Here is a 24,723-nt window from a genome sequence, read left to right as displayed (position 1 = left end):
TTATGCCGCCGTAGCGTATCTCCTGTACGCTACGCCGACGCAGCGCAGAGAGGCAAGAATGGAATTCACAAAAGACTTTCTCCCAAAACTGCGCTGGGTTTCCTAGGCGTAACCCGGCGTAGGTGGAAGTGGGCGTGAGCCATGCAAATGAGGCGTGACCCAATGCAAATGATGGGCCGAGCGCCAAACAGATACGTATAACGAACGTCCCGTGGACGCATCCCAGTGCGCATGCTCAGAATCACATCGGAACTACTCCCTAAGATACGTCGGATCACTGCCTACGGCGTGAACGTAACCTACGCCCAGTCATATTCATGTCCAACGTAAACGACGTAAAATACGACGGCTTGTGTTCCCTGGTGCAGACCTTTGCATGGATGCTGCTGAGTTACACCTCTTGTATGGGGCATAATTTTACGCCGGACATATGACTTTACGCGCACTGCGTCGGGCGGACGTACGTTCGTGAATCGCCGTATCTTCCTCATTTGCATATTTGAATAGAAAATCAATGGGAGCGCCACATGCGTCCAGCGTAAATATGCAAGGGGGTCCCCCCAAATTCAGTACCAGGCCCTTCAAGTCTGGTATGGATATTAACCACTTGAGACCCGCGCTATTGACAAAAGACGTCAACAGCGCGGCTCTCAAGTGCCAACTGGACGTCTTTGGACATCATTTAAAAGCATTACCCGCGCGCGCCTCTGGGGGGCGCGCAGCGGGTAAACACAGTCCCGGCGCATCGCTGGGAAGCCGATGCGTGTACCTGGCGGCCGCGATGTCCGCCGGGTACACGCGATTTTCGGTAACACAGCGGGGACGTGGAGCTCTGTGTGTAAACACAGAGCTCCACGTGCTGTCAGAGGAGAGGAGACCGATCTGTGTCTCTTGTACATAGGGACACAGCATCGGTCACCTCCCCCAGTCACCCCCCTCCCCCCACACAGTTAGAACACACCCAGGATACACATTTAACCCCTTCCTCGCCCCCTAGTGTTAACCCCTTCACTGCCAGTCACATTTATACAGTAATTAGTGCATTTTTATAGCACTGATCGCTGTATAAATGTGAATGGCGCCAAATTTGTGTCAAAAGTGTCCGATGTGTCCACCATAATGTCGCAGTCCCAATAAAAATCGCAGATCGCCGCCATTACTAGTAAAAAAAAAAATAATAATAAAAAATCATAATTCTGTCCCCTATTTTGAAGGGCGCTATAACTTTTGCGCAAACCAGTCGCTTATTGCGATTTTTTTTTTTTTACAAAAATACGTCGAAAAATACGTATCGGCCTTAACTGAGAAAAAAAATTGTTTTTTTTTTTAAAAAATTGGGATATTTATTATAGCAACAAGTAAAAAAAATATATTTTTTTTGTTAAATTGTCGCTCTTTTTTTGTTTATAGCGCAAAAAATAAAAACCGCAGAGGTGATCAAATACCACCAAAAGAAAGCTCTATTTGTGGGGGAAAAAAGGACGTCAATTTTGTTTGGGAGCCACGTCGCACGACCGCGCAAATGTCAGTTAAAGCGACGCAGTGCCGTAAGCTGAAATTTCGCCTGGGCACGAAGGGGGTTTATGTGCCCAGTAAGCAAATGGTTAAGGGGAACCCTGCGCCAATTTATTTTTTCAAAAATGGCGCAGGCCCAGCGTAAATATGCGCCCACTCTACGCCGGCGTAGGCAAGCTACGTCGGTGGGATGAAGCCTATTTTTAGGCATATCTTAGTTTGTGAGTCCGGCGCATAGATACGACGGCGCATCTTTGCACTTACGCGGCGTATCTGGCGATACGTCGGCGCAAGTGCTTTGTGAATCCGGGCCATAGTGTATATCAAAGAAACAAATACCAGTCACGCGTCTTAGATATTCAATATACCTCAGTGAACTGTATTTGGGAGGTTAGTGTGTTTGAGTTGTGGGATGTAATCGAAAAAAAAAAAATCTATTACAAACATTATCGCAAGCCTTAGAGCCAACGGGGAGAACATTCGGAGCCATTTATTTACACAGTCAGAGCTTAGAGAATTTCAATCAGAAGAACCATCCGATCGTCACGGACTGCCGCAGACCTCCAGCCCATCGGTGGGAGCGGAGAAGGCTTCATCATCCATCTGGGTGGAAGAAAATCTTTCTAAAGTAAATGCCGGTCTGCAGATCTTGTAAATATAAAACAAACAAAAAAATCCCATCATTCATCCCACCAATCATCAGCCTTTTGCTGGGAGGCGCCGGCGCCGCGCGCTGTGCGTATTGAGCAAATAACCGGGAAAGAAAGCAATGAATTTAGTAAAAAAATCTGAAAGGCTAAAACGGCACATAAAGAAACACTGGGCGTGCGGGGGGAAGAGATTTTCTCTGAGGATCGGCGGTTACAATACGCTCTTTGTGCCTCTATAAATATTCTCTTAACAATGGATCGGGGGATGGGGGATGAGTTGGGTTCAGCCAAAGCGGCACATGGAGAAATTGGCTTCCCCGTTAGTGTCTTGCCTATCACCTCTGACGGGGCGGACTGACAACTCATGGGGCCCCCGGGCAATAGGAGATTATAGGTCCCCCGGGGAATAGGAGATTATGGGGCACCCAAGCAATAGATTATGGGGCCACACACAGACACGAACAGTATACATACACAGTATACACACAATATACACACACAGTATACAGACACACACATACAGTATACATACACAATATACACACACAGTATACACCCACACAGACATACAGTATACATACACAATATACACACACAGTATACACACACATACAGTATACATACACAGACACACACACATAGGCCCATATTCTCTCTAAAAATCCGCGGGCTGCGCTTAAGGCACTTACACTCCGCTGTCCCAACTTACAGGAGCAAGTGTTGTATTCCCCAAACACTTGCTCCATAAATTGGGACGGCGGAGTGTAAATGCCCCGGCGTAGCCTGGCGGATCTCCAAGGGGGCGGCTTGTATTCAAATTAAGCGCGCCCCCGATTCTAATGAACTGCGCATGCGCCGGGCTTCAAAAAGCCCAGTGCGCATGCTCCAGTTCTCGGCGGAAAATGTCAATGACGCCGACGTGTGCGTCATTGACGTAAAGTCGTATTCAAGCACGACTTACTGAAACAACGTACCCGACGAAAAAACACGACGCGGACCCGACGCCATCCGTAACATGGCCTACGTGGGACTTGCGGAAATTTACTCCTCATATAGCAGGACTAAATTTCCGCTTACGCAAACGACGTTAGCGACGGTTACGCGACGCGAACTCGTTCGGGAATCGGCGTAGAAGGATCATTTGCATACGCAAATGACTCCTTCAGGTAAATGCCATCTAGCGGCGGCCGGCGTCATTACATTTAAGATCCGCCAGTGTAAGTGACTTACAGATGGCGGATCTTAAGTGTATCTATGCGAAAATTATTCTAAGAATCAGTCGCATAGATACACGGGCCAAAAAAGGGAGATACGATGGAGTATCCTGAGATACTCCATCGTAACTTCTATGAGAATATGGCCCATTCAGTATACATACACAATAAACACACACAGACACATACACACAATAAACACACACAGACACACACACTGAGTGCTCACGTTACTTCCTTTCAGTCCGGCTGGGAACAGGAAACTGAATCTCCTGCTGCGCGGTACGGTAGGGAGGGGAGGTTAAAAAGAACATAGGGAGGGGTAAAAAGAACATGGGGCCCCCCATGTCCATTTTGCTTGGGGCCCCCAAATTCCTTCAAACGGCCCTGCTTAGAACAGTCAACTCCTTTCAGAGGGAAATACAAAAAAGAGACAAGCAGCGCCAATCTAAGTGCAATAGCAATGTAACACGTTTAAAGCGGAGGTCACCCAAATTCATTTTTTTTAAAAGCCAGAAGCTACAAATACTGCAGCTGCTGACTTTTAAAAAATGGACACTTATGCCTTGTTTCCACTGAACGGTTCGGGTCAGTAAATTTGGAGCGGTTAGAATGGGACCGGTCTATTCTCGTGAGCGTTTCCACTGCAAATCGGACCGTCAGGGACCATTCAGGGTTTAGAAAAAATGCCTAACGCGTCCACCAATCAGTGGAATGTATTGTATCTCCGCCCTAATGGAACCGTTCCATTTTCTATGGCCCCACATCTGAAGCAGGACCCAGAATGGTCCAGTACGGTTCGGTTTAATGGCACACTTTCATAATGGAAGCACCCAAAATAGCGTACCGAACCGAACCGTACCGAACCAATCCGCTCAGTGGAAACGAGGCATTACTGGTCCAGGGTGCACAGCGATGTCAGCAGCCGAAGCCGAGCAATCTCTCGTCTCCTGGCTGCCCCCATCGCCATCTTCAGTGAGGGAATCAGGAAGTGAAGCGTTGCGGCTTTACTGCCCGGCTCCCTACTGCGCATGCGTGAGTAGCGCGGCGCGCCTTCACTGGTGTGTTTTCCAGAAGACAGGTATCTGCACCCCCCTCCCCCCTGAAAGGGGCCAAATATGACACTGGAGAGGGGGAGGGTTCCGAAAAGCGGAAGTTCAATTTTTGGATCTGTGGCAGTGCTGGCTGGGAGTTTGGATAAGTGGTAGTACTGGCGGGGAGTTGGGATGAGTGGCAGTGCTGGCGGGAAGTTGGGATGAGTGGCAGTACTGGCGGGGAGTTGGGATAAGTGGCAGTGCTGGCGGGGAGTTGGGATGAGTGGGAGTGCTGGCGGGGAGTTGGGATAAGTGGCAGTGCTGGCGGGGAGTTGGGATGAGTGGGAGTGCTGGCGGGGAGTTGGGATGAGTGGGAGTGCTGGCGGGGAGTTGGGATGAGTGGCAGTGCTGGCGGGGAGTTGGTGATGGTTGGTGATGGTCGTGCGTACTAACGGTCGGTTTTGACCTATCGGTTAGGCGTCCATCGGTGAAATTTTAAAGCAAGTTCTACATTTTTAGACCGAAGGATAACTGACCGATGGGGCCCACACACGATCGGTTTGGACCGATGAAAAGGTCCTTCAGTCCGTTTTCATCGGTTTTGACCGATCGTGTGTACGCGGCCCAAAGCCTCGTACACACGACCGAGTTTCTCGGCAAAAACCAGCAAGAAACCAGCAGGAAACGGTCGAGGATCCCGTCGAGCCAAAAAGAGAGCATGTCTTCTTTTTCCTCGACGGGAATGGAGAAACTTGCCTTGTCGAGTTCCTCGACAGCCTAACAAGGAACTCGACGAGAAAAACAATGTGTTTCGCCCGTCGAGTTCGCCCGTCGAGTTCCTCGGTCGTGTGTACGAGGCTTAAGTGTTGTCACCCTAGGCCAAGAAGTATATTGCTGGCACTAGGGTTGTCCCGATACCACTTTTTTAGGACTGAGTACAAGTACCGATACTTTTTTTCAAGTAGTCGCCGATACCGAATACCGATACTTTTTTTAAATGTGTCCCCAAATGCAGCCATGTCCCCCCACAGATGCAGCCATGTCCCCCCACAGATGCAGCCATGTATCCCCCCCATCCAGCCATGTCTCCCCCCCCATCCAGCCATGTCTCCCTCCCATCCAGCCATGTATCTCCCCATCCAGCCATGTCTCCCCCCATCCAGCCATGTCTCCAGCCATGTCTCCCCCCATCCAGCCATGTCTCCCCCCATGCAGCCATGTATCCCCCCCATGCAGTCATGTATCCCCCCATGCAGCCATGTATCCCCCCATGCAGCCATGTATCCCCCCATGCAGCCATTGTCTGCCCCCATCCAGCCATCGTCTCCCCCCATCCAGCCATCGTCTCCCCCCATCCAGCCATCGTCTCCCCCCATCCAGCCATCGTCTCCCCCCATGCAGCCATCGTCTCCCCCCATGCAGCCATCGTCTCCCCCCATGCAGCCATCGTCTCCCCCCATGCAGCCATCGTCTCCCCCCATCCAGCCATGTTCCACTTACCTGCAGGCGGCGGCGGCGGGGGGGGACGGGGAGGTGAAAAGTATTCTATTTGTGTATCGGGGCGGGGTATCGGCGTCTGAGTACCGCCGAAAAAACTCGGAATCGGTCCCGATACCGATACTAGTATCGGTATCGGGACAACCCTAGCTGGCAGTATCACCAGGTGAAAATAATGGAAAGAAAGCTTGAAAAACGAATGCAGCCACCAAATTTTAAGACCCATAACCTGAATATGAGATTGTTCAGCATAACAAAGAAGGAAAATTTAAACCCAGCCCCCGACATTCATTGTTGCTGTGTGTAGGGTCTGCACTTTGTACTTCCATGTCCTATAAACCCAACAACGTTCACACAATCCTTCCTTTGCGCACACTGTAATCCAGCATGCAACATTTCCCGCATGGATTCCCCAGCGAAGGTCTTATTTGCATACCATATCATGTCCAGTGCAGGTAAGAAGCCCAATTAATTTCGCTGTGCGTTTCTCATTCACTTAAGGTTGAATATTTATCATCCGCTCCAAGACGAGATTTATCACCACAATGTAAATTGCGTGCCGTGGATATTGTCCCGGAGGGCCCAATAAAATTTTGCCTGGGCAGTAAATTATGTGAGTAAATAAATTCCACCATCCGGCAGGGAACAGCTCTGGTTAAAGAATAACTAATAGAAATCAATATTGCGCAGCTCAATACATTTTTTTTTACAAGCGCCTCTAATTAAATAACATTACAGACAGTCCCCAGCATATTGTTGGATTAGATAAGACTCATTACTAGACCGCCATCTATTACCAGCTGCAGAAATTCCTCGGCCTTCCGGAGTGGAGAGGTTTTTTTCACAAACAGCAGTCATCCATCATCCTGAACTGTGCGGACACCAATGTAGCATCACATATATGCAAGACTAGGGGGTCTACAGTATCTCACAAAAGTACCGTATTTATCGGGGTATTGCGCGCTCCGGCGTATAGCGCGCACCCCTAATGTGGACCTGCATTCCTGTAAAAAAAAAACATTTTAGTACTTTCAGTTTTGGTGTTTTGCGCGGTGTCCATCGGTGGCCTCGTCAGGTCCGGCGTCCGTCTGGGGCTTCGGTGGTGTCCTCCTCGTAGGGTCTGGCGTCCTTCTGCGGTGTCCTCCCCGCTCAATCCCCGCTGAGTTTGAACCACTGCGCCGGCATATACCCAGCGCAGTACACTCGGGTATAGTCGGGCAGGCTCGGCTCCTCTCGCGGTACGTCCAGGACGTGACCGCGAGAGGAGCCGAGCCTGCCCGACTATACCCGAGTGTACTGCTCTCGGTATATGCTGGCGCAGTGGTTCAAACTCGGCGCGGGAAGCGGGTATCGGTGTATATCGCGCACCCACGATTTGCCCTGATTTTCCCCTGATTTTCAGGGCAAAAAAGTGCGCGGTATACGCCAATAAATACGGTAAGTACACCCCACATTTTTGTAAAAATGTTCTTCTATCTTTTCATGTGAAAACACTGAAGAAATGACACTTTGCTACAATGTTGTGTAGTGGGTGTACAGCTTGTATAACAGTGTACATTTGCTGTCCCCTCAAAATAACTCAACACACAGCCAATAATGTCTAAACCGCTGGCAACAAAAGTGAGGACACCCCTAAGGGAAAATTTCCAAATTGGGCCCAATTAGCCATTTTCCCTCCCCCGGTGTCATGTGACTCGTTAGTGTTACAAGGTCTCAGGTGTGAACGGGGAGCAGGTGTGTTAAATTTGGTGTTATCGCTCTCACTCTCTCATACTGGTCACTGGAAGTTCAACATGGCACCTCATGGCAAAGAACTCTCTGAGGATCAGAAAAAAAGAATTGTTGCCCTACATAAAGATGGCCTAGGCTATAAGAAGATTGCCAAGACCCTGAAACTGAGCTGCAGCATGATGGCCAAGACCATACAGTGGTTTACAGGACAGGTTCCACTCAGAACAGGCCTCGCCATGGTCGACCAAAGAAGATGAGTGCACATGCTCAGCAGGGTAGGGGGTCAGCCTGTCAGTGCTCAGACCATACGCCGCACACTGCATCAAATTGGTCTGCATGGCTGTCATCCTAGAAGGAAGCTGAGACGGGAAGGCCCATGGAACCCAGAATCCCTTGGAAAGTATGGCGTACCCTTGTTTCAGCTCCCCATGCACCTCTTATGTCTAAGTGACCCTGTGTCTATTAGGGGCACAGGGTGAGCAAGAAAATAATGGACATTATTAAGTGATTGGATTACTTCAAATGGGACAGTAATATTCATTAACAATATCTCTCAAGAAATATGAAGATTTTATCCCCTGTACGCTGTGAGGGCTATGACCAGGAAGTATACCTCCTTATATGGGCATTCCAGGAAGTTCAATATAAGAGTCATTAGATCCCCATTGTTGTTTGTGTTAATTAACTCTGCTATTGTGTGAAGGAGTTCTGTGTTGATTTGTGATAATGTTGATTGCTACAAGATGGCAAGTCTGGCCTAAATGCCATGTCTCTGAGTCATCTAGGCTGTCAAAAGGGATTAGTTAATGAGCTCATGTTAATTAGGTTTCTGGTCACAGGTGTATTTCCAGAGTAATATGAGCAGGAGGTATGCACCGCCTCTTTTGACTGTGTATAAAACTTGTATTGCTTTCAATAAAGTTTCTTTCCTGCTTGACCCTCAACACGGAGCTTCGTCTCGTATTTGGGGGAGAATTATTCGTATGGGTTTCTTGTTCGGCTGGTTGGAGTGTTCAGTAGCTACCTTTGTGTTTGGGAATGGAATGTCCTAAACGACTTTAACCCCTTTCATACTTGGGGTGTTGTTACAGAAGCCTCTTCTAAAGATGATGCCCAAGAAAGCCTGCAGTTTTCTGAAGACAAGCAGACTAAGGACATGGATTACTGGAACCATGTCCTGTGGTCTGATGAGACCAAGATAAATGTAATTAGTTTAGATGGTGTCAGGCGTGTGTGGCGGTAACCAGGTGAGAAGTAAAAAGACAAGTGTGTCTTGCCTACAGTCAAGCATGTTGGTGGGGGTGTCATGGTCTGTAGCTGCATTAGTGCTGCCGGCACTGGGGAGCTACAGATCATTGAGGGAACCATAAATGCCAACATGTACTGTGACATACTGAAGCAGAGCATGATCCCCTCCCTTCAGAGACTGGGCCGCAGGGCAGTATTCCAACATGATAACCACCCCAAACACACCTCCAAGACCACCACTGCCTTGCTAAAGAAGCTGAGGGTAAAGGTTATGGACTGACCAAGCATGTCTCCAGACCAAAACCCTATTAAGCATCTGTGGGACATCCTCAAACGAAAGGTGGAGGAGCGCAAGGTCTCTAACATCCACCAGCTCCGTGATGTTGATATGGACGAGGGGAAGAGGACTCCAGTGGCAACCTGTGAAGCTCTAGTGATCTCCACTTTGGGCCCAATTTGGACATTTTCACTTAGGGGTTGTAACGGCACCCCAAATGGGAAAGGGGTTAAAGCCGTTTAGGATATTCCATTCCCGAACACAAGGCAGCTACCGACACTCCACAGTCAGGTGAACAGGACCCATAGGAATAATACAAGACACAGCTCTGTATGAAGTTCAAGCAGGTCTGACAATCTTTATTGAGAAAGCAGGCTCTTATATACACAAAAAGAATACTGCAGTAACCAAATGAACAATAACCCAACTCCACCCACAACATCCTCAATACATCTTTTAGCAGACATCCTGTCTCCAGGGCCTGACCTAATTTACATGAGCTAATTAACTACAGCTGCTGACTCATACACCAGGCTGTCTGTTAACTTGCAATACACATTATCACAGTAGCAGACATAATTACCACAATAGAATGCAATCACTCCCCACCTCATCACAGCAAGCTTTATAGTACACAACAGCCAACACACAATATAGGGTCAATTAGCACAAGCCACAATGAAAGATCCTTAGAAGTTAGTCTGGATTCAATTTACATTACACAGGCAGCCGGGTAGCTGGAGGTGACGACATTAACATCTTTCAATTAACCTGTTGAGTTCAGAATCAACGAACAGCAACTGATTCTCCAAAGATATCCTGGAAAATATTGTGAATTACAGACCCATGTTAAAGCAATCCAAGATATATTCTGAATGTCCATTATTTTCTGGCTCATACTTTCTAAGAGCTTCTGGGTTCCACGGGCCTTCCCGTTACAGGGGTGTACTCACTTTTGTTGCCTTCGGTTTAGACTGTGTTGAGTTATTTTGAGGGGACAGCAAATTTACACTGTTATACAAGCTGTACACTCACTACTTTACATTGTAGCAAAGTGTAATTTCTTCATTGTTGTCACATGAAAAGATAAAAGAAAATATTTTCAAAAATCTGAGGGGTGTACTTACTTTTGTGAGACAGATAGCTAGATTCAGAGAGAGTTACGCCAGCGTATCAGTAGATACGCCGTCGTAACTCTGAATCTACGCCGTCGTAAATTTAAGCGTATTCTGGTAACCAGATACGCTTAAATTAGGCTAAGATACGAGCGGGGTAAGTCTCCTACGCCATCGTATCTTAGGGTGCATATTTACGCTGGCTGCAAATGAGCTAGATACGCCGATTCTCGAACGTACGCGCGCCCGTCGCAATTAGTTACGCCGTTTACGTAAGAGATACGCCGGCGTAAAGATAAAGCTGCTCCCTAGGTGGCGCAGCCCATGCAAGGTATGGATGTCGGAACAAGCCTATCTTTTTACGTCGTTCGCGTAAGTCGTACACGAATAGGGCTGTGCTTAAGTTACGTTCACATCGTAGGCAGTGTTCGACGTATCTTAGGCATTCTATCCGACGCATGCGCACTGGGATACGTCCACAGATGGCGCATGCGCCATTCGTTGATAACGTCATTTACGTGGGGTCATGCTTAATTTCCCTAAAACATGCCCACCTCTTCCTCATTTGAGTTAGGCACGCTTACGCCGGCACATTTACGCTACGCCGCCGTAACTTAGGACGCAAGTGCTTTGTGAATACAGCACTTGCCTCTCTAACTTGCGGCGGTGTAGCGTAAATACCATACGCTACGCCCACACAAAGTTACGCTGCCCTACCTGAATCTGGCCAATTGTATGTATTTGCACAAAAGTAACGAATAGTATCGATAATCTAAAGCTGACCTCCATCATTTCCTTTTTTTAATTTTTTTATCACAACCAAGGTATTTATTGGAAGATAATGAAAGTGTACAAACCATCTTTTCATACACTTTACATAGTTCTTTTGAGCCAGCTTGGTCCAAAACGAACTATGGGGGAGATTTACTAAAACCGGTGCACTCCGGATCTGGTGCAGCTGTGCATGGTAGCCAATCAGCTTCTAACTTTAGCTTGTTCAATTAAGCTTTGACAATAAAACCTGGAAGCTGTTTGGTTTTTTTATGCAGATCTGCATCAGATTTTGCACTCTCTGGGGTAGATTCAGATAGATTAGCGGATCTTTAGATCTGCGTAATCTATCTGATTTACGATCCGCCGGCGCAAGTTTGAGAGGCTAGTGCTGTATTCAGAAAGCACTTACCTCAAAACTTGCGGCGGCGTATCGTAAATCCCCCGGCGGAATTCAAATTCCGCGGCTAGGGGGAGTGTAGTATTTAAATCAGGCGCGTCCCCGCGCCGATTTAACTGCGCATGCGCCGTCCGCAAATTTTCCCAGCGTGCATTGCTCCCAATGACGTCGCTAGGACGTCATTGGTTTCGGCGTGAGCGTAACTTACGTCCAGCGCTTTTCTGAATCGACTTACGCAAACGACGTAAAAATTCAAAACTCGGTGCGGGAACGACGGCCATACTTAACATAGGATACGCCTCACATAGCAGGGGTAACTATACGCCGGAAAAAGCCGAACGCAAGCGACGTAAAAAAAAAAGCGACGGGCGGGCGTTCGTTTCTGAATCGGCGGAAATCTGCATTTGCATATTCGTCGCGTAAAAAAAACGAAGCGCCACCTAGCGGCCGGCGGGGAATTGCAGCCTAAGATCCGACAGTGTAAGTCACTTACACCTGTCGGACCTTAGGGAGATCTATGCGGAACCTGATTCTATGAATCAGCCGCATAGATCCGACAGTCGGATCTCAGAAATACGACGGCGTATCAGGAGATGCGCCGTCGTATCTCTATCTGAATCTCCCCCTCTAGCTTTAGTAAGTCTCCCCCTTGCCCATCACTAACATGTGAGGCCGCTGGATGTGCTGTATAAACTGGATGTAACTGCGGCTACATACAGCATACTGCACTGTGTTCCGGGTTCGAGCCGAGACTTCCAATCTCATACCTGGAATACAGAAGAGTCTATTACATCGTCGCTCAGCCATTCAGAGAAAGCAATGTATTCTAGCAATGAATACAAAGCTTCCTCTGATTGGATGAGTCAGAGAGGCGGCCTAATTGGCCTAGGCCAGAATGACAGGTACCTGGTCCTGCAGCCACCCAGGATACTTATATCACATCTTGCAGGATCGGCACACAGTTCGGGCAGGGGGCACGTGAGTAACGGGCAGCGTGGTGTGGCGGGCAGTAAACACACAAGTTCAAGTCAGGCACACACACGTCCGGAGCAGCTTTAGAACTGTGACAGTGGTCTGGAGGCTTGAAAATGCTGACAGCATCTGCAACGAGGAGCAGAATGCGGCCTGGCTGGTCCACACCCAGAGGGGTCCTTACTCCTCTGAAACCTTTCTCTACCTCTAAGCACTGCCCTGTCCCTACGCTAGCCACTTGCATAAAGCGTGCCAAATCTGGGAGCTGCAGCCCTAAATAGTCTCTGCCTGACCCAAGATGGCCACTGGAATCACATGGGTCTGCAGCGTCCAATCGGACAGCTGTCTCCTTCTGATTGCAGGAAGTCATAGAGGCAAGACTTCTTGCTCACAACTTCCTTCCTCTTCTGCATTTCAGCTTTGGTTGAACGCCACCTGCAGTGGGGAGTACAGACTGCCCCTGCCTACAGGCGGGACCTACATGGTTGCCTACACCTGGAAGGAGCAGCAGGTTAGGAAAGGACCAGGAAGGCAGCACGGGACCCGTTTTGTGGTACCCGAACAGTGAATTGCAGCAGGAGAACGCTGGATTTGCTGTGCGGGTGAGCATGTGCTTTGAAGAACACCACTGGTAAGTAGGAAAAAAAGGGGGGAGGGGATTTGAGTACCGTTTTTAATTTATTATAAACGTATGTAAAGTCCATCTGAATCTGCTATTCCATCTAATACTGCCCTCTTCAGACAATGGTGCTGTTCAAGGGTGTCTCTGTTGCTCCTCCATAGAGAGTGGAGACACCCTAAGATGTGACGTGTGTTACTGACCAGATCCAGTGGAGGCCCGTCCATAGGAGGTGCCGCCCTCCCAATACATGCGTCCAGCCCCCTAATCTTCATGCGGGGCACCGGACGCATGAATTTCAATGTTGCTTCTGTTTTTCATGAAGCACGTGATTACAGCCTGAGACTCTAATTGGCTTAAAAAATGGTGGACTCGGGGCGCAGAGCACTGCCCTCCAAGTCCACCCACTTGTGTGACAATAGCCAATTAATATTCGCTATTGACTTCCTGATTCTCCTCCCGGCCAATCAGGAAGCAGTTCCTGAGACCCGATTGGCCAGGAAGTCTTAGGACTACCGCCCAATCGGGTTTCAGTCAGGGCCCACTTCCTGTTCAGCCTGGAGAAAAAGCAATGGCCCGGATCTATGTGTCACGGTCTGGAGTCAGGCTCAGAGGCCAGTAGCTATAGCAGCAGAGCAGATATTCACACTGGTCACCCTGGCTGATGACACAGGTTCATCTGAGGTGCGGGGTCTAAGCACTAACTGGTATTCACCAGAGCTCCTGGTGGAGATGGGCTTTGCTCTGTGTTAGTGCCAGGTGGCGGTCCTCAGGATAGCCGCACCAGGCGGTGAGCAAGCCGGGGTCCAGAAGCAGATATAACAGGTAGGGATCAAGCAGAAACATAGTCGGGGAACGAGCCAAAAGTCGGTAACAAATAGTTGCAGGTTGGGATTCAGCAGAAGCGTAGTCGGGGGACGAGCCAAATGTCGGTAGCGAATGGTAGCAAAGATACGGTCGGCAGCAAGAAAGACAGAAGCAACATATTGGCTGGTGAAGGCACAATATTCTGGCAACCAGGAAGTGCAGGGACACGGCTTAAATTAGGAAGTTCATGGGAGGAGCAAAGGGTTCAAGGTTCAAGGCAAACAAGATTCAAGACAAAATCATTCAAGGAACTATCCAAGGAGCTGTCCAACATTCCAGGTGGCTCAGCAAGCAGAGTAACCACCAGACACACCAGAGGTCCCAGGTTCCAGCCCAGGTCCTAACACTGGGCCGGATTCAGATACCTGAGCGTATCTGTCCGGCCGGCGTAACGTATCCTAGATACGTTACGCCGCTCTAACTTTGGGCGCAAGTTCCGTATTCATAAAGAACTTGCGCCCTAAGTTACGGCGGCGTAACGTATGTGGGCAGGCGTAAGCCCGCCTAATTTAAATGGGGATGTTGGGGGCGTGTTTTATTAAAATTTGGCTTGACCCCGCGTATTTTACGTTTTTTTTTAACGGCACATGCGCCGTTCGTGAAAACATCCCAGTGCGCATGCTCGAAAATCCAGCGCAAAACGTCATTGCTTTCGACATGAACGTAAATTACGCCCAGCCGTATTCGCGAATGACTTACGCAAACGATGTAAAATTTCAATACTCGGTGCGGGAACGACGGCCATACTTAACATTAGCTACGCCTCATATAGCAGGGGTAACTATACGCCGGAAAAAGCCGAAACGCAAACAACGTAAAAAAAAAAGCGCCGGGCGGTCGTTCGTTTCTGAATCGGCGTAAATACTCATTTGCATATTCCTCGCGTAAAAATACGGAAGCGCCACCTAGCGGTCAGCCTGAAATTGCAGCCTAAGATACGACGGTGCAAGTCACTTACACCTGTCGGATCTTAGGGATATCTATGCGTAACTGATTCTCTGAATCAGGCGCATAGATATGACCGAGCGCACTCAGAGATACGACGGCGTATCAGGAGATACGCCGTCGTATCTCTTTCTGAATGTGGCCCACTATGTCTGCCTGATCTGCCTCCTTCCTAAGGTAAGGAGGCCTCTGATCGCCGCCCCATTATCTTCTGTCTCCCGCTTTGGTTTGCCGCTCCCCTCAGGGCCATCTCAATGCATGGGCACCTCTGGGCAGTGCATGGGGGCCCCATGATAATCTTGCATTACATCATACTTGTCAACTGTCCCAATTTGCTAGGACAGTCATGCTTTTTACTAAGCTGTGCCAAGATGGCCGTGTTCTGGACAGTACTGTGACCTCCTGACTAGGGTTGAGCAAAGTTCGACTTTTGGGTTTTTGGTACCCGGACCCGAACAATTTACTGTAAGTTCGGGTTCGAGTTCGGGTTCGGCAATGTAATGGCGCGCTGCTAGGCAGCCAATCACCATTTGTTTTACTCGTGTGACCTAGAAGCCATCACAGCCATGCCTACTAATGACATGGCTGTGATTGGCCAGTGCAGCATGTGACCCAGCATGTGACCCAGACTCTATATAAGCTAGAGGGACATAGCACAGCTCGTAACTCTGCTTTAGATAGGGTAGGGAAAGGCTGCTGCTGATCTGCTCTGAGGAGAGAATTAGATAGGAGTCAGACTGTCCTGCTACAGAATCAAATTACACCAGCACTGCATATGTTACTGTGAGATACTCTGCAATAGATACTTTTCTTCTATTGTGCTATTCAAAAAAACATCCATTTAGAGGGAAAAAAAATATGTTTTTGCAGTGTTTCCTCCAGTGTTTGCAGTGTTTCCTCCATATCTGTATGTGTGAGATAAACACTTTAGCCAGTGTTCTTCTATTTTGCTATTCAAAAAACACCCATTTAGGGCAAAAATATATATTTTGCAGTGTTTCCTCCAGTATTTGCAGTGTTTCCTCCATATTTTGCTGCCATTTGCAGCGCTCTAGCCATTTCCATTACTTTTTTAGAGACATTTTAGTTCTTAAAAGTTCGGGTCCCCATTGACTTCAATGGGGTTTGGGTTTGGGGTGAAGTTCGGGTCCCGAACCCGGACTTTTTTCCGAATTTCGGCCGAACCCGTCGAACCCGAACATCCAGGTGTCCGCTCAACTCTACTCCTGACCTACCCTGTACTGTGCCTTTCTTCAGAGTAGGTGTGCAAATTGGGGCAGGCTGGTAAGGGCCTCAGTGTATTGCTTTGCCCAGGGGCCGATGATGTTATTAAGACGGCCCTGTCCAGTCCCCCTCCCTCCCCCAAAATATTGAGCACTAGTCACTACTGGCCAGATCACCACATGAAAATAAAGGAAATTAATCCTAAAAAATAACAATAATGCAGGCACCACATCTAATGCCGCGCACACACGATCATTTTTCAGCATGTCCAAAAAACAAAGGGCCAGATTCAGAGAAGAAGTACGCCGCAGTATCTGCTGATACTCCGGCGTACTTTCAAATTTGCCGCGTCGTATCTTTATTTGTAATTCACAAACAAAGATACAACGGCATTTGGCTAAGATCCGACACGCGTACGGCTTCGTACGCCTTCGGATCTTAGGATGCAATACTTCGGCGGCCGCTGGGTGGAGATCGCGTCGTTTTCCGCGTCGGGTATGCTAATTAGCTGTTTTAGGCGATCCACGAAGGTACGCGCGTTCGTCGCATTCTCTTACGTCGTCGCTAGTCGGCTTTTCGCGTCGCAAAGTTACGGCTGCTATTTAGGTGGTGTAACAATAGACAGCCCATGTTAAAGTATGGCCATCGTTCCCGCGTCGAATTTCAATTAATTTTTTGCGTAAGTCGTCCGGGAATACGAAAGTACGTAACGCACGTCGCCGTTCAAAACATTACGTCGGGGCGATGTCATTTCGCGCAAAGCACGGCGGAAAATTTCAAAACGGAGCATGCGCAGTACGTTCGGCACGGGAACGCGCCTAATTTAAATGGTTCCCGCCCCATTTGAATTAGGCGGGCTTGCGCCGGACGGCTTTACACTACGCCGCCGCAAGTTTACACGCAGGTGCTTTGTGAATCAAGCACTTACGATGAAAACTTGCGGCGGAGTAACGTAAAGGACATACGTTACGCCGCCGTAATTGTTCGTCAATCTGGCCCATAGTTTTTCCAATTTCATCATTAAAAACGGCGTTGCCCACACACCATCGTTTTTGAAAAATGATCTAGCAAAGCGCGGTGACGTACAACACGTACAACGGCACTCTAAAGGGGAAGTTCTATTCGGATGGCGCCACCCTTTGGGCTGCTTTAGCTGATTCCGTGTTAGTAAAAGACGATTCGCGCTTTTCTGTCTGTTAGAGCGTGATGAATGTGCTTACTCCATTATGAACGGTAGTTTTACCAGAACGAGCGCTCCCGTCTCATAACGTGCTTCTGAGCATGCGCGGGTTTAAAACTTCGTTTTAGCCCACACGCGATCATTTTTTACAACCCGAAAAACTTCATTTTTTAAAACGACGTTAAAAAATGCAGCATGTTCGAATTTTTTTTTTGTTGTTTTTCAGAAACTGAAAAACGACGTGAAGCCCACGCACGATCATTTTAAATTACGTTTTTAAAAATGCCGAAAAATGATCGCGTGTACGCGGCATAAGGACTGGCTGGGTCTTCTCTGCTGCAGTAATCACCCCCCCCCCCCCCCCCCCCAACCAACTGTGTTACCCATTGATCCCATCATGAGATGAGTGGAGGGAGAGGAGAACTGGGTGACAAAAGCAAACAATTGAGGTTTGCTTTGAATTTTATAGAAAGGTAAGTAATAAATCAGCCACTTTTCAGTATTTGTCGGCACCGGGTCAGCGGTGGTCTAGCAGCCGCATTGTTGCGATTCCTTCATTGTATATGCGGCTTCTTGCGTTCCTCTCCCTCAGAGGAGCAATTTAGCGCTCCAACTCCGTTCATATCTTCTTTGTGGAAGAGACTCCGCTCATGATGGAAAGATATTTGAGAGACAGTTCTTTAGTCTGCCATCATCCATTGTGTTTCCTCGGCACGCTGTGCTTTAATAATATCCTCTACTCCTGGATATACTGCTGAACCGAGGTGGGGGAGGGGAGCTAGACTAGAAGAAAGGGGCTTTAAGCTTTTTTTTCCAGAGGGTAGGATGCTCTAAAATGAAACAGACAAATTATTTTACATTATATGCTATATATATGTATTTATATTGTAGACTATATAAGTCAAAACAGGATGCAAATGAGTAGAATAATTATTTGGTTAATGATGCCTCAGTGGAGGTCAGAGAGTGAGGAGGAAAACATACAGTGGGGATGGAAAGTTTGGGCACCCCAGGTAAAAATTTGTATTAATGTGCATAACGAAGCCAAGGAAAGATGGAAAAATCTCCAAAAGGCATCAAATTACAGATTAGACATTCTTATAATATGTCAAAAAAAGTTAGATTTTATTTCCATCATTTACACTTTCAAAATGACAGAAAACACAAAAAAATGGCGTCTGCAAAAGTTTGGGCACCCTGCAGAGTTAATATCTTGTACTGCCCCCTTTGGCAAGTATCACAGCTTGTAAACGCTTTTTGTAGCCAGCCAAGAGTGTTTCAATTCTTGTTTGAGGGATCTTTGCCCATTCTTCCTTACAAAAGTCTTCCAGTTCTTTGAGATTTCTGGGCTGTCTGTCACGCACTGCTCTTTTAAGGTCTATCCATAGATTTTCAATTATGTTGAGGTCAGGAGATTGTGAAGGCCATGGCAAAACCTTCAGTTTACGCCTCTTGATGTAATCCCCCGTGGATTTTGAGGTGTGTTTAGGATCATTATCCATTTGTAGAAGCCATCCTCTCTTTAACTTCAGCTTTTTCACAGATGGCATCAAGTTACCATCCAAAATTTGCTGAAATTTTATTGAATCCATTTTTCCTTCTTCTCGTGAAATGTTCTCTGTGCCACTGGCTGCAATACAACCCCGAAGCATGATTGATCCACCCCCATGCTTCACAGTTGGACAGAGGTTTTCATTAAATTCTGTGCCCTTTCTTCTCCAAACGTACCTTTGCTCATTCCGGCCAAAAAGTTCTATTTTAACCTCATCGGTCCACAGAACTTGTTTCCAAAATGCATCAGGCTTGTCTATATGTTCATTTGCAAAGTTCAAACGCTGATTTTTGTGGTGAGGACGTAGAAGAGGTTTTCTTCTGATGACTCTTCCATGAAGACCATATTTGTACAAGTATCTCTTTATAGTGGAATAGTGTACCACAACTCCAGTGTCTGCCAGATCTTTCTGGTGGGATCGTGCAGTCAAACGTGGGCTTTGAATTGCTTTTCTCACAATCCTGCGAGCCGTTCTGTCTGATATTTTTCTTGGTCTTCCAGATCTTGCTTTAACTTCCACTGTTCCTGATGACTGCCATTTCTTAATTACATTCCAAACAGAGGATATTGACATCTGAAAACGCGTTGCTATCTTCCTGGGAGCAGAGCGGCGAGCGGTGACAGTTACCGTTTTAGCTTACCGGATTTAATGCAGAGCTGCGCAGCGGCGTGCACGACTACCGGGCGCGCCCCCGGGGGCACGGAGTGTGGTGATCGGGGCTGAGGCTTTTCCTTTGGATACAGCCCACCCCCGATCAGGGTAAAGAGCCAATGAAATTGGCTCTTTACCACGTAACCGGCTGTGTCCAATCACAGCCGGTCATTAAATCTAAACACTGTCAGTGTGTGTAACTTACTGTTGCTGTTCTCCTCTTCACACGCTGATCCAGTGTGAGGAGGAGATCAGCTAATAGTGAGTTACACATCTGCAATTCACTACTGTGCCCAGATTGCCCCCCTAAATAAAGAGTACCTGTCATCTAGTACCCGCCACCTCACCAGAGTACCCGCCACCAGAGTACCTGCCAGCAGAGTACCCGCCACCTCACCAAAGTACTCGCCACCAGAGTACCCACCACCTCACCAGAGTACCCGCCTCCAGAGTACCCACCACCAGAGTACCCGCCACCTCACCAACTGCCACCAGAGTACCCGCCACCTCACCACCTGCCACCAGAGTACCCGCCACCTCACCACCTGCCCCCAGAGTACCTTCCACCTCACCAGCGTACCTGCCACCTCGCCAGAGTACCTGCCACCTCACCAGAGTACCTGCTACCTCACCAGAGTAACTGCCACCTCACCACCTGCCCCCAGAGTACCCGCCACCTCCCCAGAGTACCCGCCACCTCACCACCTGCCTCCAGAGTACCTGCCACCTCACCACCTGCAACCAGAGTACACGCCACCAAAATACCCACCACCAGAGTACCCGCCACCAGAGTAACCGCTACCTCACCACCTGCCACCAGAGTCCACATTACAGATTTAACCTGCCAAGACCGCGCTTCTAAATATGTAGGAACAGTCCTCCATGCTCACATTACAGATTGGTCTTGGTTCCCACCTTTGAGGATCCCAAGCGGTATAGCTATCCTGCCACTATGTGCTACTAAGAATCTGCTTTAAAATATGCATGAACAGTCCACTATGTCCAATTTACAGATTGGTCCTGCCAACATCCTACCTCTAAGTACACAAGAGCAGTCCACAATATCCTGCCACTATGTGCTACTAAGACCCTGTTTCTAAATGTGCATGAACAGTCTACTATGCCCACATTTCAGATTGGTCCTGCCAAGATGCCTCTTCTAAATATGCATGAACAGAACAGTCCACCATGTCCACTTTACAGATTGGTCCTGCCAACATCCTACCACTAAGTACACAAGAACCGTCCACAATATCTTGCCACTATGTCCTACTAAAACTCTGCTTCTAAATCTGCAGGTCCACCATGCCCACATTACAGATTGAACCTGCCAAGTCCGCGCTTCAAAATAAGCAGGAACAGTCCTTCATGCCCATTTTACAGATTGGTCCTGCCTACACCCCTCCTCTAAATAGACAGGAACTGTCTACCATGTCCACTTTACAGATTGGTCCTGCCAAACCCCGCTTCTAAATATGCAGGAACAGTCCACCATGCCCACATTTCAGATTGGTCCTGCAAAGACTCCTCTTCTAAATATGTATGAACAGTCCACCATGTGCACTTTACAGGTTGGTCCTGCCAACATCCTACCACTAAGTACACAAGAACCATCCACAATGTCCTGCCACAATGTCCTACTAAAACCCTGCTTCTAAATATGCAGGAACGGTCCACCATGCCCACATTACAGATTTAACCTGCCAAGACCACGCTTTTGTCCTCCATGCTCACATTACAGATTGGTCCTGTAACACCTCTCCTCTAAATATGCAGGAACTGTCCACCATGTCCAATTTACAGATTGGTCCCGCCAACATCCCACAAAAGAACCATTCACAATGTCCTGCCACTATGTCCTACTAAAACCAAACTTCTAAATAAGAGAAGCCCGGAGCAATAGAATGCAATGGCATATGCGCAGGGCGGACATGACAGAGTTAACAGGGGAAGTAAAATTGTTAGGAGTTTCAGGGGGGAGTTGCCTAGGGGAGGGGTTGAGAGGCATATAAAAAGTGGGCCCATCCCATCAGAGGCAAGCACAGCGCGGGGGAAAGTTCCCACCCATCCTCCCTAATTTTATGGTTTGAGGGGTTTTTGTTTTTCCAATGGTGTTTTTTTGTTTTGTGTTTTTCTTTTGCTTTGTTTTCACAGGAGATCGTGTTCATTGATGTCGTGGCAGTGGCGGGTGTTGGTCTTGGCAGGAGAGAGAAGATATGGTAGAAGGAGGAGTCTTGGGGACCCATCGTTGCTATGGGTCCCGATAATGGTTTCCAGCTAACGGAGGTTAGCTGGAAAGTGGTAATGGGGCACTGCGGTCAGTGGCTGTCTCTGGGCCAGTTTGTCGGCAGGAGGCCTATCTATACACTGTTTGGTACCGCAGTGCATTATGGTTTTCCCCTGTTATGGGTACTGAGTGCCTGCCGAGACCAACACTAGTTAAATTATGGTTTGTTAACAGAGTTTATGTTATTATGGTATTTTATAGTATTATGTTATTTATATATATATATATATATATTTAATAAATTAGGCTGCTACGGCCTTGTTTTAACTCCAACACTGGCGTGGTCTCAGTTACTATAGTAAGGTTAATGGGGGATGTTATTTGGTTAATATAAGTCCATCTGTTATACATTAGTCATGCATGAACCGTCCACTATGCCCACATTACAGATTGGTCCTGCCAAGACCCCGCTTCTAAAAAAAAAGGAACAGTCCTCCATGCCCATTTTACAGATTGGTCCTGGCTACACCCCTCCTCTAAATAGACAGGAACTGTCCACCATGTCCACTTTATGAATAGGTCCTGCCTAGGCTCTTTCCTCTAAATATGCACTGACCACTCACGTATGGCTCTGATCCCTGTAAATAAATTTATTTTTGAGTTGGTGCAAATGTGGATCAACTCAAATAAGGTTGATACTGCGATCCCAGGACATAACCCAGAACACAGCTGTAGCAGTAGTTGGAGAGCCAAGATGCTTGACTGTCCCGGCAGCAAGTCCAGGACAGTTGGCATTTACAATATGCAAGGGGGATGAGAGTAAATTAATGAGGGATCCAAGGGACCCCAGTACTGGTTCTCTGTCTAGGGAAATTGGGAAATTTTTGGCTGCATTTGGGTAACATCAATTCTGTTGGATCCAGGTCAACTCTTGGATTGGAGAATTAAACTGATTATCTATATTACAACATAACAGCCTCTTATTTTTGGTGATTTGAATTACCAAAGGCTTTTGGGAGTAAGGGGTCAAAGGATGCTTCTGCCTTATATCGGTGTAGCGATACCCCCGAAGGAGCCACTGATTGTTGTTGGGATCGGCGTATTAAGTTACCTCAGTGTTGTCTAGGGGTGTAATTGATGAGTAGAGTAGAACAGAGTAGTGAGCGAATGTCCAGTCAATGAAGAAAGGTTTTCTAATGCTTTATTTTCTGCCCAACATAGCCAACATCAACATCAAATAGGGAGAAAAGGTTGATGAAGCGATAGAGAACTTGCGGTATCAGGCCTGGATATGAACAAGAGCAATCCTGCTCTCAGTACCACAGTAGTAGTAATTACAGTTCGTCGCCACTCTAGCCAGAGTGGGTGAAGTGCCCCCGGACAGACCTCTGCCACAAGCCTGGCAGCCGAAGTGTCACTTTATATTACTGGGAGGAACAGGCCTCTGCCACAGACCTGTTACTTGAATGAGCTAAATGGATGAATTGAGCGAATCCTCCCAGTAGATTATACATAGGTCACTGGATGACAGCAAAGAGTACCTGTCAGCATTCCGGTCACCAGATCCCCGATGGTTCGTTCAAGCCCTGTTGGACAACCTGCCTCCGGGCTCTCCTCAAGCCGACCCCCCCATCAAACGGCACCCAGCTCGGGATCTTCTCAGCAAAGTGGGGGACCCAGTAAGTCACTGGGGCCCCTCTCAGGAACATGGAACTCCGCGTAGAATGCGACCCCGGCTTGGTAGGCCATATCGATGGGGTCCGCTGGATGCGCACACCCTAAAGTTGGGTGCCGCACCTGAAACCTGCGAAGAACCCAATAAAAAGGCGTCTGCCACAGATATACTCTTCCCCAGCATGCCCCGCGAGGGAAAACTCCTCTAATCGGCTCTGCCAGAACCCCTCTAGCGCCACCTGTCGCCCAGGGGTGGAAAACGACACCCCTGGAGCGCAGACTGACCTACAGGACAGTTCAGGAATGACAGCAGCCCAAATTTAACAAATCGTGAATGGGAGCAAAGATAACTCTCCCATTCCCCACTAAATTTAGCGTAGTGCCCATACTGAAAGTAAGGGGGCGCTACATCTGTTTTTGATGTTCCTTTATCGTTCCTTAGCTTGACTGCCAGTCCCACCAGGTCCCACCCATCTATGTTAGTATCCCTGGTAGAATTTTTAAAGAACATGGCTTGGGAAGTTTTTGGCCCCATCATCTCAACAGGCTGTTGGGTGCAAATTTGCATAAGTTACTGTTCTGTAATACCTAACTTAGGAGACTGATTCGTACTCCAGTTGAGCTTCACTTTATCACTTAATTTTGAAAATGTTAGGCTGAAAAGCAATTCATCAAATTTTCAGAAGTTCTCTTACCTCTACTTATGACTAAATAACCTTGCCTCTGAGCTACATGATGCTTAGGTGCTTCTGCCGTAGTGTCGGGTACTGGCAATCTCCACAAAGCTGCACTTCAGAGCTGTACACCAAGGCCCGGATTCACGTAGAAGCGTGCATCTTTGTGCGGGCGTAACGTATCCTATTTACGTTACGCCTCCGCAACTTTGACAGGCAAGTGCAGTATTCTCAAACCAAAGTTGCGGCGGCGTAGCGTAAATAGGCCGGCGTAAGACCGCCTTATTTAAATGTGGAAGATGTGGGCGTGTGTTATGTAAATTTAATGTGACCCCACGTAAATGAGGCTTTTTACGAACGGCGCATGCGCCGTCCGTGAAAGTATCCCAGTGCGCATGCTCCAAATTAACCCGCAAGAAGCCAATGCTTTCGACGTGAACATAAAAGACGCACAGCCCTATTCGCGAAAACGACTTACGCAAACGACGTAAAACGTGAAGAATTCGGCGCTGTTCCGACGTCCATACTTAACATTAGTACGCCTCATCTACGCCTCATATAGCAGGGGTAACTTTACGCTGGGAAAAGCCTAACGTAAATGCCGTATCTGTAATGCGACGGCTGGGCGTACGTTCGTATCTAGCTGATTTACATATTTCTAGGCATAAATCAGCGTACACGCCCC

The sequence above is a fragment of the Rana temporaria genome, chromosome 2 (assembly GCF_905171775.1).
Source record: "Rana temporaria chromosome 2, aRanTem1.1, whole genome shotgun sequence".
NCBI classification, from domain to species: Eukaryota; Metazoa; Chordata; class Amphibia; order Anura; family Ranidae; genus Rana; species Rana temporaria.
This window is presented reverse-complemented; position numbering follows the sequence as displayed.